Genomic DNA, 14,329 nt, shown 5'->3' with positions numbered 1-14,329 from the left:
TAGAGGTACATAAAGGGGCCGCCTAGAGGTACATAAAATGACAGCTTAGAAGCCCAAAAAAGGGCCGCCTCGAGGCACATAAAGGGGCCGCCTAGAGGTACATAAAGGGGCCGCCTAGAGCTGCATAAAGGGGCCGCCGAGAAGTACATAAAATGGCAGCTTAGAAGCCCAAAAAAGGGCCGCCTAGAGGTGCATAAAGGGCCGCCTAGAGGTACATAAAGGGGCCGCCTAGAGGTGCATAAAGGGGCCGCCGAGAAGTACATAAAATGGCAGCTTAGAAGCCCAAAAAAGGGCCGCCTAGAGGTGCATAAAGGGCCGCCTTGAGGTACATAAAGGGCCGCCTAGAGGTACATAAAGGGCCGCCTAGAGGTGCATAAAGGGGCCGCCTCGAGGCACATAAAGGGGCCGCCTAGAGGTACATAAAGTGGCCGCCTAGAGGTACATAAAGGGCCGCCAAGAGGTACATAAAGGGGCCGACTAGAGGTACATAAAGGGGCCGCCTAGAGGTACATAAAGGGCCGCCTAGAGGTACATAAAGGGCCGCCTAGAGGTACATAAAGGGGCCGCCTAGAGGTGCATAAAGGGGCCGCCTAGAAGTACATAAAGGGGCCGCCTAGAGGTGCATAAAGGGCCGCCTAGAGGCACATAAAGAGGCCGCCTAGAGGTGCATAAAGGGGCCGCCTAGAGGTGCATAAAGGGCCGACTAGAGGCACATAAAGGGGCAGCCTAGAGGCACATAAAAGGGCCGCCTAGAGGCACATTAAGGGCCGACTAGAGGCACATAAAGGGGCCGACTAGAGGCACATAAAGGGGCCGTCTAGAGGCACATAAAGGGGCCGCCTAAAGGCACATTAAGGGCCGACTAGAGGCACATAAAGGGGCCGACTAGAGGCACATAAAGGGCCGCCTAGAGGTACATAAAGTGGCCGCCTAGAGGTACATAAAGTGGCCGCCTAGAGGTACATAAAGTGGCCGCCTAGAGGTACATAAAGGGCCGCCTAGAGGTACATAAAGGGGCCGCCAAGAGGCACATAAAGAGGTGCATAAAGGGTCGTCTAGAGGCACATAAATGGGCCGCCTAGAGGCACATAAAGGGGCCGCCTAGAGGCACATAACGGGGCCGCCTAGAGGCATATAATGGGGCCGGCAAGAGGTAAATAAAGGGGCCGCCTGAAGGTATATGAAGAGCCGCCTAGAGGCACATAAAGAGCCGCCTAGAGTTACATAAAGGGACCACCTAGAGGCACATAAATAGGTCGCCCAGAAGTACATAAAGGGCCGCCTAGAAGTACATAAAAAGGTCGCATAGAGGTACATAAAGGGCCGCCTAGAGGCACATAAAGGGCCGCCTAGAGGTACATAAATGGCCGCCTAGAGGCACATAAAGGGCCGCCTAGAGGTACATAAATGGCCGCCCAGAGGTACATAAAGGGTCGCCTAGAGGCATATAAAGGGGGAGCCTTGAGGTACATAAAGGGGCCACCTAGAGGTGCATAAAGAGGCCGCCTCGAGGCACATAAAGGGGCCGCCTAGAGGTACATAAAGATGCCGCCTAGAGGTGCATAAAGGGGCCGCCTAGAAGTACATAAAATGGCAGCTTAGAAGCCCAAAAAAGGGCCGCCAAGAGGTGCATAAAGGGCCGCCTAGAGGTACATAAAGGGCCGCCTAGAGGTACATAAAGGGCCGCCTAGAGGTGCATAAAGGGGCCGCCTCGAGGCACATAAAGGGGCCGCCTAGAGACACATAAAAGGCCGCCTAGAGGCACATAAAGGGGCGCCTAGAGACACATAAAAGGCCGCCTAGAGGCACATAAATGGCCGCCTAGAGGTGCATAAAGGGCCGCCTAGAGGTACATAAAGGGCCTCCTAGAGGCACATTAGGGGCGCCTAAAGGCACATAAAGGGCCCGCCTAGAGGTACATAAAGGGGCCACCTAGAGGTGCATAAACGGCCGCCTATGGGTATATAAAGGGCCCCCTAGAGGCACATAAAAGGCCGCCTAGAGGTACATAAAGGGCCGCCAAGAGGCACATAAAGGGCAGCCTAGAGCTACATAAAAGGCCGCCTTGAGGTGCATAAGGGGCCACCTACAGGCACATAAAAGGCCGCCTAGAGGTACATAAAGGAGCCGCCTAAAGGTACATAAAGGGCCGCCTAGAGGCACATAAAGGGCCGCCTAGAGGTACATAAAGGGCCGCCTAGAGGTATATAAAGGGGCCGCCGAGAGGTGCATCAATGGGCCGCCTAGAGGCACATAAAAGGCCTCCTAGAGGCACATAAATGGCCGCCCAGAGGCACATAAAGGGCCACCTAGAGGTACATAAATGGACCGCTTAGAGGCACATAAAGGGCCCCCTAGAGGCACATAAGAGGCCGCCTAGAGGCACATAAAAGGTCTCCTAGAGGCATATAAAGGGCCGCCTAGAGGCACATAAAAGGCCTCCTAGAGCCACATAAAGGGGCCGCCTAGAGGCACATAAAGGGGCCGTCTAGAGGTACATAAAGGGGCCGCCTAAAGCTACATATAGAGGCCGCCTAGAGCCACATAAAGGGGCCGCCTAGAGGCACATATTGGGGCCGCCTAGAGGTACATAAAGGGGCCGCCTAGAGGTACATAAAGGGGTCGCCTAGAGGCACATAAAGGGGCCGCCTAGAGGTACATAATGTGGCCGCCCAGAGGTACATAATGAGGCCACCTAGTGGTACATAATGGGCCACCTAGAGGTGCATAAAGGGGGCCGCCTAGAGGCGCATAAAGGGGCCGCCTAGAGGTACATAATTAGGCCACCTAGAGGTACATAAAGGGTCGCCTAGAGGCACATAAATGGGCCGCCTAAAGCTACAAAAAGGGCCGCCTAGAGGTACATAAAGGGGCCACCTAGAGGCACATAAAGGGGGCCGCCTAGAGGTACATAAAGGGGCCGCCTAGAGGCACATAAAGGGGGCCGCCTAGAGGTACGTAAATGGGCCGCCTAGAGGTACATAAAGGGCCGCCTAGAGGTACATAAAGGGGCCGCCTAGAGGCACATATAGGGGCCGCCTAGAGGCGCATAAAGGGGCCGCCTAGAGGTACATAAATGAGCCGCCTAGAGGCACATAAAGGGGCCGACTAGAGGTACATAAATGACCGCCTAGAGGCATATAAAGAGCCGCCTAGAGGCACATAATGGTTCGCCTCGAGGTACAAAAAGGACCGCCTAGAGGCACATAAATGGCCGCCTAGAGGTACATAAATGGCCGCCTAGAGGCATATAAAGAGCCGCCTAGAGGCACATAAAGGGCCGCCTAGAGGCACATAAAGAGCCGCCAAGAGGTACATAAATTGCCCCCCTAGAGGCATATAAAGAGCCGCCTAGAGGCACATAAAGGGCCGCCTAGAGGCACATAAAGAGCCGCCTAGAGGTACATAAAGGGCCGCCTAGAGGCATATAAAGGGGCGCCTTGAGGTACATAAAGTGCCGCGTAAAGGCACATAAATGGGCCGCATAGAGGTATATAAAGGGCCACCTAGAGGTACATAAAGGGCCGCCTAGAGGCACATAAAGGGCCGCCTAGAGGCATATAAAGGGCCGACTAGAGGTACATAAAGGGCCGCCTAGAGGCACATACAGAGTTGCCTAGAGATACATAAAGGGCCGCCTAGAGGTACATAAAGGGCCGCCTAGAGGCACATAAAGAGCCTCCTAGAGGTACATAAAGGGCAGCCTCGAGGCACATAAAGGGCCGCCTATAGGTACATAAAGGGCCGCCTAGAGGCATAAGAACAAAGGTAACTGCAGAAGGCCTATTGGCCCATACGAGGCAGCTCCTATCTATAACCTCCCAATCCCACTCATATACTTGTCCAACCCGCGCTTGAAACAATCGAGGGACCCCACCTCCACCACGTTACGCGGCAGTTGGTTCCACAAATCAACAACCCTGTTACTGAACCAGTATTTACCCAAGTCTTTCCTAAATCTAAACTTATCCAATTTATGCACATTGTTTCGTGTTCTGTCTTGTGTTGATATTTTTAATACCCTATTAATATCCCCCCTGTTATGTCCATTCATCCACTTGTAAACCTCTATTATGTCACCCCTAACTCTTCGCCTTTCCAGTGAATGCAACTTAAGTTTTGTTAATCTTTCTTCATATGAAAGATTTCTAATATGGGGAATTAACTTAGTCATCCTACGTTGGACACGTTCAAGTGAATTTATATCCATTCTATAATACGGCGACCAAAACTGAACTGCATAATCTAAATGGGGCCTAACCAGAGCAAGATATAGCTGAAGAACCACACCAGGTGTCTTGTTACTAACGCTTCGATTAATAAATCCAAGTAAGGGAGTGGGAAATGAATGGATATCGAGGGCACTTGGTGTCAATTGCCGGCTGGAAAGATATTGCAAATCAAATGCAATATCTTTCATAGACAACTGGGAACACTTCTATGGAAGAAATGAAATGTATGCTCGTGATGGGGTGCATCTATCGAGAGCTGGGGTTGTTGCTGTTGCGAACTCGCTAGAAGAAGTGGTTAGAGGTGTTTGTTTGGGTTTAAACTGTTAGTAGATAGAGGTATGGGAATTGATTTGGAGGAAGGAGGTAATAAAAGTATGTGTTTGTGGGAGAAAGGAATTGGCAAAACGATCAGGGAAAGAGAAGGTCCGCAAAATAACAATTCACTTAGGGTATATTACACTAACAGTAGAAGTCTAAGAAATAAAATTAACGAATTAAATGCTCTTGTCTGCACAGAAAAAATAGATATTATTGCACTTACCGAAACGTGGATGAATGTAGAAAATAGAGAACTATTAGCTGAATATCAAATATATGGATTTAAACTATTTCACACAGATAGATATATTAGACGAGGAGGTGGAGTAGCCATATATGTTAGGGACAATTTGAAATGTAGTCTCAAAGAGGGAATCAAAACAGAGCCACACACAGAAACTATTTGGATTGAATTAAACGAAAAAGCTAATAATATTATAATAGGAGTAATATATAGGCCACCAAATTTAGACAGAATGGAAGCAAAGCATCTATGGGATGAAATATCTAGAGCATCTAGATCCAACAGTATTTATGTCATGGGTGACTTTAATTTTAGCGGAATAAACTGGTTGAACAAAACAGGGAATAGTGAAGCAGAAGATTTTCTAGAATTAATTGACGATTGCTTTCTTACGCAACACATTAAGGAACCAACACGGGAAAATAATATTTTAGATTTAGTGTTAACTAACAGGGAAACGCAAATTAATGACATCGAAATAGGGAGTGAGCTAGGGAGCAGTGATCACAAAGAAATCAGATTTAGCATAGAATGGAATAGACCAGTAGGAGAAAATTCTGTTAAAGTGCCAGATTTTCGAAAAGCTGATTTTAATAGCCTAAGAAATTTTTTGGGTCAAATTGATTGGAAAGGCTTGGGTATGGGGTGTGGGCCGGTCTTGGAGCGAGACATGAACCCAGCGATAGGTGACTTAAATGGGGATTTCGATGTGGATTCAATATATAACTTATTTAAGAATATTCTAAACAAAGCACAGGAACGTAGTATACCATACAAATTGAATAGATCGTATACTAATGACCCAAAGTGGATAACAAAGAATTTGAAGAACCTTATAGGTAAAAAGAGAGCTTGGTACAAAAGGATTAAAAATGGGGAGGTCACTTTAGAACAGGAATTCGTACAACTGGTTAGAAATGTTAAAAAAGAGATAAGGAAAGCAAAAAGAAACTATGAAGTTCGCATAGCAGGGCAAGCAAAGACAAATCCTAAAGGGTTTTTTCAGTTATATCGTACTAAGACTAGGGAAAGGATAGGTCCATTAAAAACTGAGACAGGTCAAATAACAGATAGTGATGAAGAGATGAGTAGTATTTTTAATAAATATTTTGTATCTGTATTTACTAAAGAGGAACTTAACAATATGCCTTCAGCCGAACAAGTCTATGTGGGTGGGGACGAGGACAGGTTGACGAGTTTAGCAGTTACCAGGGAGGATGTTCTTAAACAAATAGTAAAACTCAAACCAAACAAATCCCCAGGGCCGGATGAAGTGTTTGCTAGGGTGCTTAAAGAATGCAAAGAGGAGCTTTGTGACCCACTGTCAACCATATTTAATAAATCAATAGAGTCAGGCAGAGTGCCAGAGTTTTGGAAAGTTGCTAATGTGATACCAGTTTTTAAGAAAGGAGATAGATCACTTGCGTCTAACTATCGACCAATTAGCCTAACGTCTATTGTTGGAAAGTTACTCGAATCTATAATAGCAAATAAAATTCGTCTTCATCTTGAAAAACATAAATTAATAATTGAGTCGCAACATGGTTTTATAAATGGCCGTTCATGTTTAACAAATTTGTTATCTTTTTATTCTAGCATTGTTGAGGCAGTTGATAGTGGTAAGGATTGCGATGTTGTATACCTTGACTTTAGCAAAGCTTTTGATACAGTGCCACATGAAAGACTGATTAAAAAAAATAGAGTCTCATGGTATTGGGGGTGCTATATTAAGCTGGATTAGGGCATGGCTATACCAAAGGAAACAGAGAGTTAGTATAAATGGAATCAAGTCAGAGTGGGAAAATGTTGTAAGTGGAGTGCCTCAAGGCTCTGTCCTGGGACCTCTGTTGTTTATAATATATATAAATGATTTAGATTCAGGTTTGAGTAGCAACATTTGCAAATTTGCCGATGATACGAAAATCGGTAGGGAAATTAATTCGGAGGAGGGCTCACTATCACTTCAAGTTGATCTAGATAGGGTTTTGAAATGGTCAAAGGATTGGCAGATGCAGTTTAATGCTGATAAATGTAAAGTTCTGAGGTTAGGTAATGATGATAGAGTTACAAGATACGAGCTAGATGGTGTTGTGATTGCGAAGTCGGATTGCGAAAGGGATCTGGGAGTTATGATTAGTAAGAATTTAAAACAAAAGGATCAATGCATAAATGTTCGTAATAAGGCAAATCGGACACTTGGATTTATTAATCGCAGCGTTAGTAACAAGACACCTCGTGTGGTTCTCAAGCTATATCTTGCTCTAGTTAGGCCCCATTTAGATTATGCAGTTCAGTTTTGGTCGCCATATTATAGAATGGATATAAATTCACTTGAACGTGTCCAGCGTAGGATGACTAAGTTAATTCCCCAAATTAGAAATCTTTCATATGAAGAAAGATTAACAAAGCTTAAGTTGCATTCACTGGAAAGGCGAAGAGTTAGGGGTGACATGATAGAGGTTTACAAGTGGATGAATGGACATAACCGGGGGGATATTAATAGGGTATTAAAAGTATCAACACAGGACAGAACACGAAACAATGGATATAAATTGGATAAGTTTAGATTTAGGAAAGACTTGGGTAAATACTGGTTCAGTAACAGGGTTGTTGATTTGTGGAACCAACTGCCGCGTAACGTGGTGGAGGTGGGGTCCCTCGATTGTTTCAAGCGCGGGTTGGACAAGTATATGAGTGGGATTGGGAGGTTATAGATAGGAGCTGCCTCGTATGGGCCAATAGGCCTTCTGCAGTTACCTTTGTTCTTATGTTCTTATGTTCTTATCCCAGTGTCCTATTCGCCTTATTATGAACATTCATGCATTGATCCTTTTGTTTTAAATTCTTACTAATCATAACTCCCAGATCCCTTTCGCAATCCGACTTCGCAATCTCGACACCATCTAGCTCGTATCTTGTAACTCTAACATCATTACCTAGCCTCAGAACTTTACATTTATCAGCGTTAAACTGCATTTGCCTATCCTTTGACTGTTTCAAAGCCCCATCTAGATCAACTTGAAGTGATAGTGAGTCCTCCTCCGAATTAATTTCCCTACCGATTTTCGTATCATCGGCAAATTTTGCTACTCAAACCTGAATCTAAATCATTTATATATATTATAAACAACAGAGGTCCCATGACAGAGCCCTGAGGTACTCCACTAACAACATTATCCCACTCTGACTTAACCCCATTTATACTAACTCTCTGTTTCCTTTGGAATAGCCATGCCCTAATCCAACTTAATATAGCACCCCCAATATCATGAGCTTCTATTTTTTTAATTAGTCTTTCATCTGGCACTGTATCAAAAGCTTTGCTAAAGTCAAGTTACACAACATCACAATCCTTACCACTATCAACTGCCTCAACTATGCTGGAATAAAAAGTTAGCAAATTTGTTAAACATGAACTGCCATTTGTAAAACCATGTTGCGACTCATTTATTAATTTATGTTTTTCAAGATGGAGACGAATTGTATTTGCAATTATTGATTCAAGTAACTTTCCCACACTAGACGTTAGGCTAATTGGCCGATAGTTTGACGCAAGTGATCTATCTCCTTTCTTAAAAATTGGTACCACATTAGCTACCTTCCATGACTCTGGCACTCTGCCTGACTCTATTGATTTATTAAATATGGTAGACAGTGGCTCGGAAAGCTCCTCTTTGCATTCTTTAAGCACCCTGGCAAACACTTCATCCGGCCCTGGAGATTTGTTTGGTTTTAGTTTTTCTAATTGTTTAAGAACATCCTCCCTGGTAACTGCTAAACTAGTCAACCTGTCCTCATCCCCACCCACAGACTTGTTCGGCTCAAGGCATATTGTTAAGTTCTTCTTTAGTAAATACAGATATAAAATATTTGTTAAAAATACTACTCATCTCCTTGTCATTATCCGTTATTTGACCTGTCTCTGATTTAATGGACCTATCCTTTCCCTAGTCTTAGTTCGATATAACTGAAAAAACCCTTTTAGGATTTGACTTTGCTTGCTCTGCTATGCGAACTTCATAGTTTCTTTTTGCTTTCCTAATCTCTTTTTTAACATTTCTAACCAGTTGTATGAATTCCTGTTATACAGGCACATACAGATTAGCATTGAGATATATAAAGGGCCGCCTAGAGGTACATAAAGGGCCGCCTAGAGGTACATAAAGGGCCGCCTAGAGGTGTCGGAAAATCCGACACCATTTAATATATCATACAGACAGATAATAATTGCTGCTGTATTACCAACATGTTGCCCATAGAAAACGTAACTTGTAGTGGAATTACCGTCTAAAGAAAACGGGGTATCATCACCACATACTATTATAAATCACCACCTATTATGGTGGGAATTATTCTTAAATACATTAGTCTTTGAACTTTACCATCATAAAAACATCTCATATAAATTAACTTAATTATCAATATTAAAGTAGAGTAAATGTGACCCTTCTATCAACTTCTGACATCTGGACAATGTAAGCCAGGCGTCAGGGAGGAAGGAGGGGCAGCCATTGTTGTGTCACCTCCGAGACGTGTGGAGCAAATTCGGCTCCTATCATATCTGGACAATGTCGGCCAGTAGCGTCAATAGTATGGAGTGTTAGACATTATTGAGACCAGAGGCGCAGGGAGCAAATTCGGCTCCTGTTAATTTTACTTGGACGAAGTGTTATAGAAACCAAAGGTGTACCATTATCACACGCTGTCAACAAATTCAAGTTAAGTGTCTTTCCGAAACCCGTATATCTATCATTAGTGGCCATTAATGTCATTGGGTAGGGTGAACCGATTAGATCACGAAATCGCCTCATACTAAAGGTAATTAAGCCAGGTCTTCAATGTTCCATGTACAGTATTTTCTCTGATATAGCTTGTCATATATAGGTATCTGGCTTTACAGCTAGCGCCCTTTTAACAGGTCAAGACGAGGAAGCAAGGCTTTGTGCATCAGTTACTGGGTGATGGAAGTTACCTCAAAGAGGATAATTTGGTGTCTACATCCTAGTTATATCTGTTTGGACTAAGGCCTGCTGTACTATAAGATAAGGAACCTCTTCAATGTATGTAGTCTATTACTGTAGTTTGATTGGCTGCATATATAAATTTAATAAACCCCCCTAATGAGTAGAGGATCGATTTGTGAGATTATGACATTATTGCAGAAATACAGTCCACTTACCATTATACAAATTGCTATCGAAGTATATAAATTAACGTAAATATAAATTCATATAAATTAAATAAATATAAATCTCACAGGTCGGTTCCCACATTATTTGGTCCTTCGAACCGGATGACGGATTATTTGATCCTTTGAACCCACATTTGGTCATCTTAGTACCGGATGAACCAGTTAACCAGTGGATTCATTAAATATACTAGTGCAGTGTTATTTAAACAAAGCCAGCAGTCAATGACGGCGGCGTTGACTCGTGCCAGTTCATGAGGCCCGCTCAGTTCAGATCAGCCTTAGTCAGCGGTTTCATGCACACCCACAGATTTGGTGGAGTGTTATTCTGTGAAATGACAGCGCTAATATAGAAGCCAGCCAAATTAGTGACTGTGTCGCGAGATTGTTCACGGATTTCGTGGTGTTACATTTCGCGAGAGATTATCTACGAATTTTGTGGAGTTAATTTCGCGAGGTCACTAATAATATTTAATACTTCTAGATAATATTAGAAGTTTCATAGAGGCTAATTAAGAGGCTATTATCAATAATTGTGTATATTATTTCTCCAAATAGAGAATTATTTAATATATATTGCACTAGTGATCACAGTATAATATTTACTAATTGCCAACCCACAACAGGGTAGGATATTAACATTGACTAGTTGAACTATTATTGTTCATCCTAGTCCCATTATTACCATAGTCAGTTGTACTATATTGAACAACCTAACACCATTAATGAATGGTCCAGACCCTATTTTGGGTGTAATTTTTATCAACTCGAGTTGAGTTGTGTATATATAATAATTTACTTATGATCATTACACCTTTGAGTGATTAATTAGTGTCTCTACCATCCTAGGGTGATATAGAAGAGCTAACCTAAAGGTACTTCCATGACACTGGTTTATCACTCAAATCATTAGTGTGTATGATTGTATATATATAATGTGTATTAATTTTAAGTGCTAACCTCTAGTAGAGGTAGGATTATTGCCTAGTGAGTGCAGAATTTGACCCTAGGCTACCATCAGTGCTTGTTCAGTATTATGAGCAGCCCAAGTACAAGTCCCACAAGGCTTCACCAACTAGCCAGTATGGATAATGCAGGGAGAATGAAAAGAGCCCTTGCAGGTCTTAAAGGCCACTTAACAAGACAGATCAAGAAATGTGAAGATTTGTCACAACAATCTCAAGTTGATTATGCTGACCTGGAAAGCTATTATCAAACAGCTGCAGGTAAATTTGAGCAAATCAAATGCCAAATGGCTGTCCTTGTGGGGACAGACTACTACCATCGATTCATCGGTAGCCCTACTAAATATCAGGGCATAACCATGTTAAACTCTGCAGGAGGTAAATTACTCTCAGGCCCAGTATCAAGCCTGAGGAGACCTATGCCTGCAGATAAACAATACTAGTAGAAATCTAAATTGTCAGCTGATTATATTTCTCCAGTAGCATTATACTAGGAGATTACAGCTGACTATACCAACAGAGGTTGATGTTATTATCATCATTTGAAGCTGAAGATGAGTTCATGAGACCTCAGTGGCAAATCAGTGAACAGTAGCCTAAAACAGCTACAAGTCACTGCGACCAATGTCACTGATCCCACTGCAGTCTCAGAACCATACTTTACTTTAATGATGAGCTATTCAATCTTCTGAATCAATTAACTAAATTAAACCCCAATAAATCTGATGACTGATTTGATACATTTATTATTTAATCAAGATGTATTCCATGGGCCTCAGTGTTTATATATCAGTGACCAGTTACCTGAACAAACTTCAAGTTATATCTAATGTCACTGATCTCACTGCAGTCCCTGAATCATACTTGACTGTAGTACTTGATCACATTCAGTCTTCTGGGTTAAATAATATGTAATTAGGCTTGAATATTAGCCTTTCAAGAGTTGACAGGGAAATGAATTCGCATTAGACTTCTAACCCCTGCAACTCTAGTACGGGACATCCGTCCTGTACGAACAGACACACAAATGTGTGATTACTAACTACTAAAATCAAATTAATCTAATAATTCGAAGGAGGAGTATCGGTGTTCGTCTGTTCTAAATAGGACTTCGACCCGTGAGCAGCCCCTGGGGAATTATGTCGGAAAATCCGACACCATTTAATATATCATACAGACAGATAATAATTGCTGCTGTATTACCAACATGTTGCCCATAGAAAACGTAACTTGTAGTGGAATTACCGTCTAAAGAAAACGGGGTATCATCACCACATACTATTATAAATCACCACCTATTATAGTGGGAATTATTCTTAAATACATTAGTCTTTGAACTTTACCATCATAAAAACATCTCATATAAATTAACTTAATTATCAATATTAAAGTAGAGTAAATGTGACCCTTCTATCAACTTCTGACATCTGGACAATGTAAGCCAGGCGTCAGGGAGGAAGGAGGGGCAGCCATTGTTGTGTCACCTCCGAGACGTGTGGAGCAAATTCGGCTCCTATCATATCTGGACAATGTCGGCCAGTAGCGTCAATAGTATGGAGTGTTAGACATTATTGAGACCAGAGGCGCAGGGAGCAAATTCGGCTCCTGTTAATTTTACTTGGACGAAGTGTTATGGAAACCAAAGGTGTATCATTATCACACGCTGTCAACAAATTCAAGTTAAGTGTCTTTCCGAAACCCGTATATCTATCATTAGTGGCCATTAATGTCATTGGGTAGGGTGAACCGATTAGATCACGAAATCGCCTCATACTAAAGGTAATTAAGCCAGGTCTTCAATGTTCCATGTACAGTATTTTCTCTGATATAGCTTGTCATATATAGGTATCTGGCTCTACAGCTAGCACCCTTTTAACAGGTCAAGACGAGGAAGCAAGGCTTTGTGCATCAGTTACTGGGTGATGGAAGCTACCTCAAAGAGGATAATTTGGTGTCTACATCCTAGTTATATCTGTTTGGACTAAGGCCTGCTGTACTATAAGATAAGGAACCTCTTCAATGTATGTAGTCTATTACTGTAGTTTGATTGGCTGCATATATAAATTTAATAAACCCCCCTAATGTGTAGAGGATCAATTTGTGAGATTGAGATTATTGCAGAAATACAGTCCACTTACCATTATACAAATTGCTATCGAAGTATATAAATTAACGTAAATATAAATTCATATAAATTAAATAAATATAAATCTCACAGGTCGGTTCCCACATGAGGCCCATAAAGGGCCGCCTAGAGATACATAGAGGGCCGCCTAGAGGTACATAAAGGGCCGCCTAGAGGTACATAAAGGGCCGCCTAGAGGTACATAAAGGGCCGCCTAGAGGTACATAAAGGGCCGCCTATAGGCACATACAGAGCCGCCTAGAGGTACATAAAGAGACGCCTAGAGGCACATAAAGGGCGCCTGGAGGCACATAAAGGGCGCCTGGAGGCACATAAATGGCCTCCTAGAGGCACATAAGGGGCTGCCTAGAGACACATAAAGGGCCGCCTAGAGGTACATAAAGGGCCGCCTAGAGGTACATACAGAGTTGCCTAGAGGTACATAAAGGGCCGCCTAGAGGCGCATAGAGGGCCGCCTAGAGGTACATAAAGGGCCACCTAGAGGCACATACAGAGTTGCCTAGAGGTACATAAAGGGCCGCCTTGAGGCACATAAAGGGCCGCCTAGAGGTACATAAAGGGCCGTCTAGAGGCACATAAAGGGCCGCCTAGAAGTACATAAAGGGCCACCTAGAGGTACATAGAGGGCCGCCTGGAGGCACATAAAGGGCCGCCTTGAGGTACATAAAGGGCCGCCTAGAGGCACATATAGGGGCCGCCTAGAGGCACATATAGGGGCCGCCTAGAGGTACATAAAGGGGCCGCCTAGAGGTACATAAAGGGGTCGCCAAGAGGCACATAAAGAGGCCGCCTAGAAGTACATAAAGTGGCCGCACAGAGGTACATAATGAGGCCACCTAGAGGTACATAATGGGCCACCTAGAGGTGCATAAAGGGGGCCGCCTAGAGGCGCATAAAGGGGCCGCCTAGAGGTCCATAATGAGGCCACCTAGAGGTACATAAAGGGCCGCCTAGAGGCACATAAATGGGCCGCCTAAAGCTACATAAAGGGCCGCCTAGAGGTACATAAAGGGGCCGCCTAGAGGCACATAAAGGGGGCCGCCTAGAGGTACGTAAATGGGCCGCCTTGAGGTACATAAAGGGCCGCCTAGAGGTACATAAAGGGGCCGCCTAGAGGCACATATAGGGGCCGCCTAGAGGTACATAAAGAGGCCGCCTAGAGGAGCATAAAGGGGCCGCCTATAGGTACATAAAGGGGCCGCCTAGAGGCACATATAGGGGCCGCCTAGAGGTACA

The sequence above is a fragment of the Procambarus clarkii genome, chromosome 46 (genome assembly GCF_040958095.1).
Source record: "Procambarus clarkii isolate CNS0578487 chromosome 46, FALCON_Pclarkii_2.0, whole genome shotgun sequence".
In the NCBI taxonomy this organism is placed as follows: Eukaryota; Metazoa; Arthropoda; class Malacostraca; order Decapoda; family Cambaridae; genus Procambarus; species Procambarus clarkii.
This window is presented reverse-complemented; position numbering follows the sequence as displayed.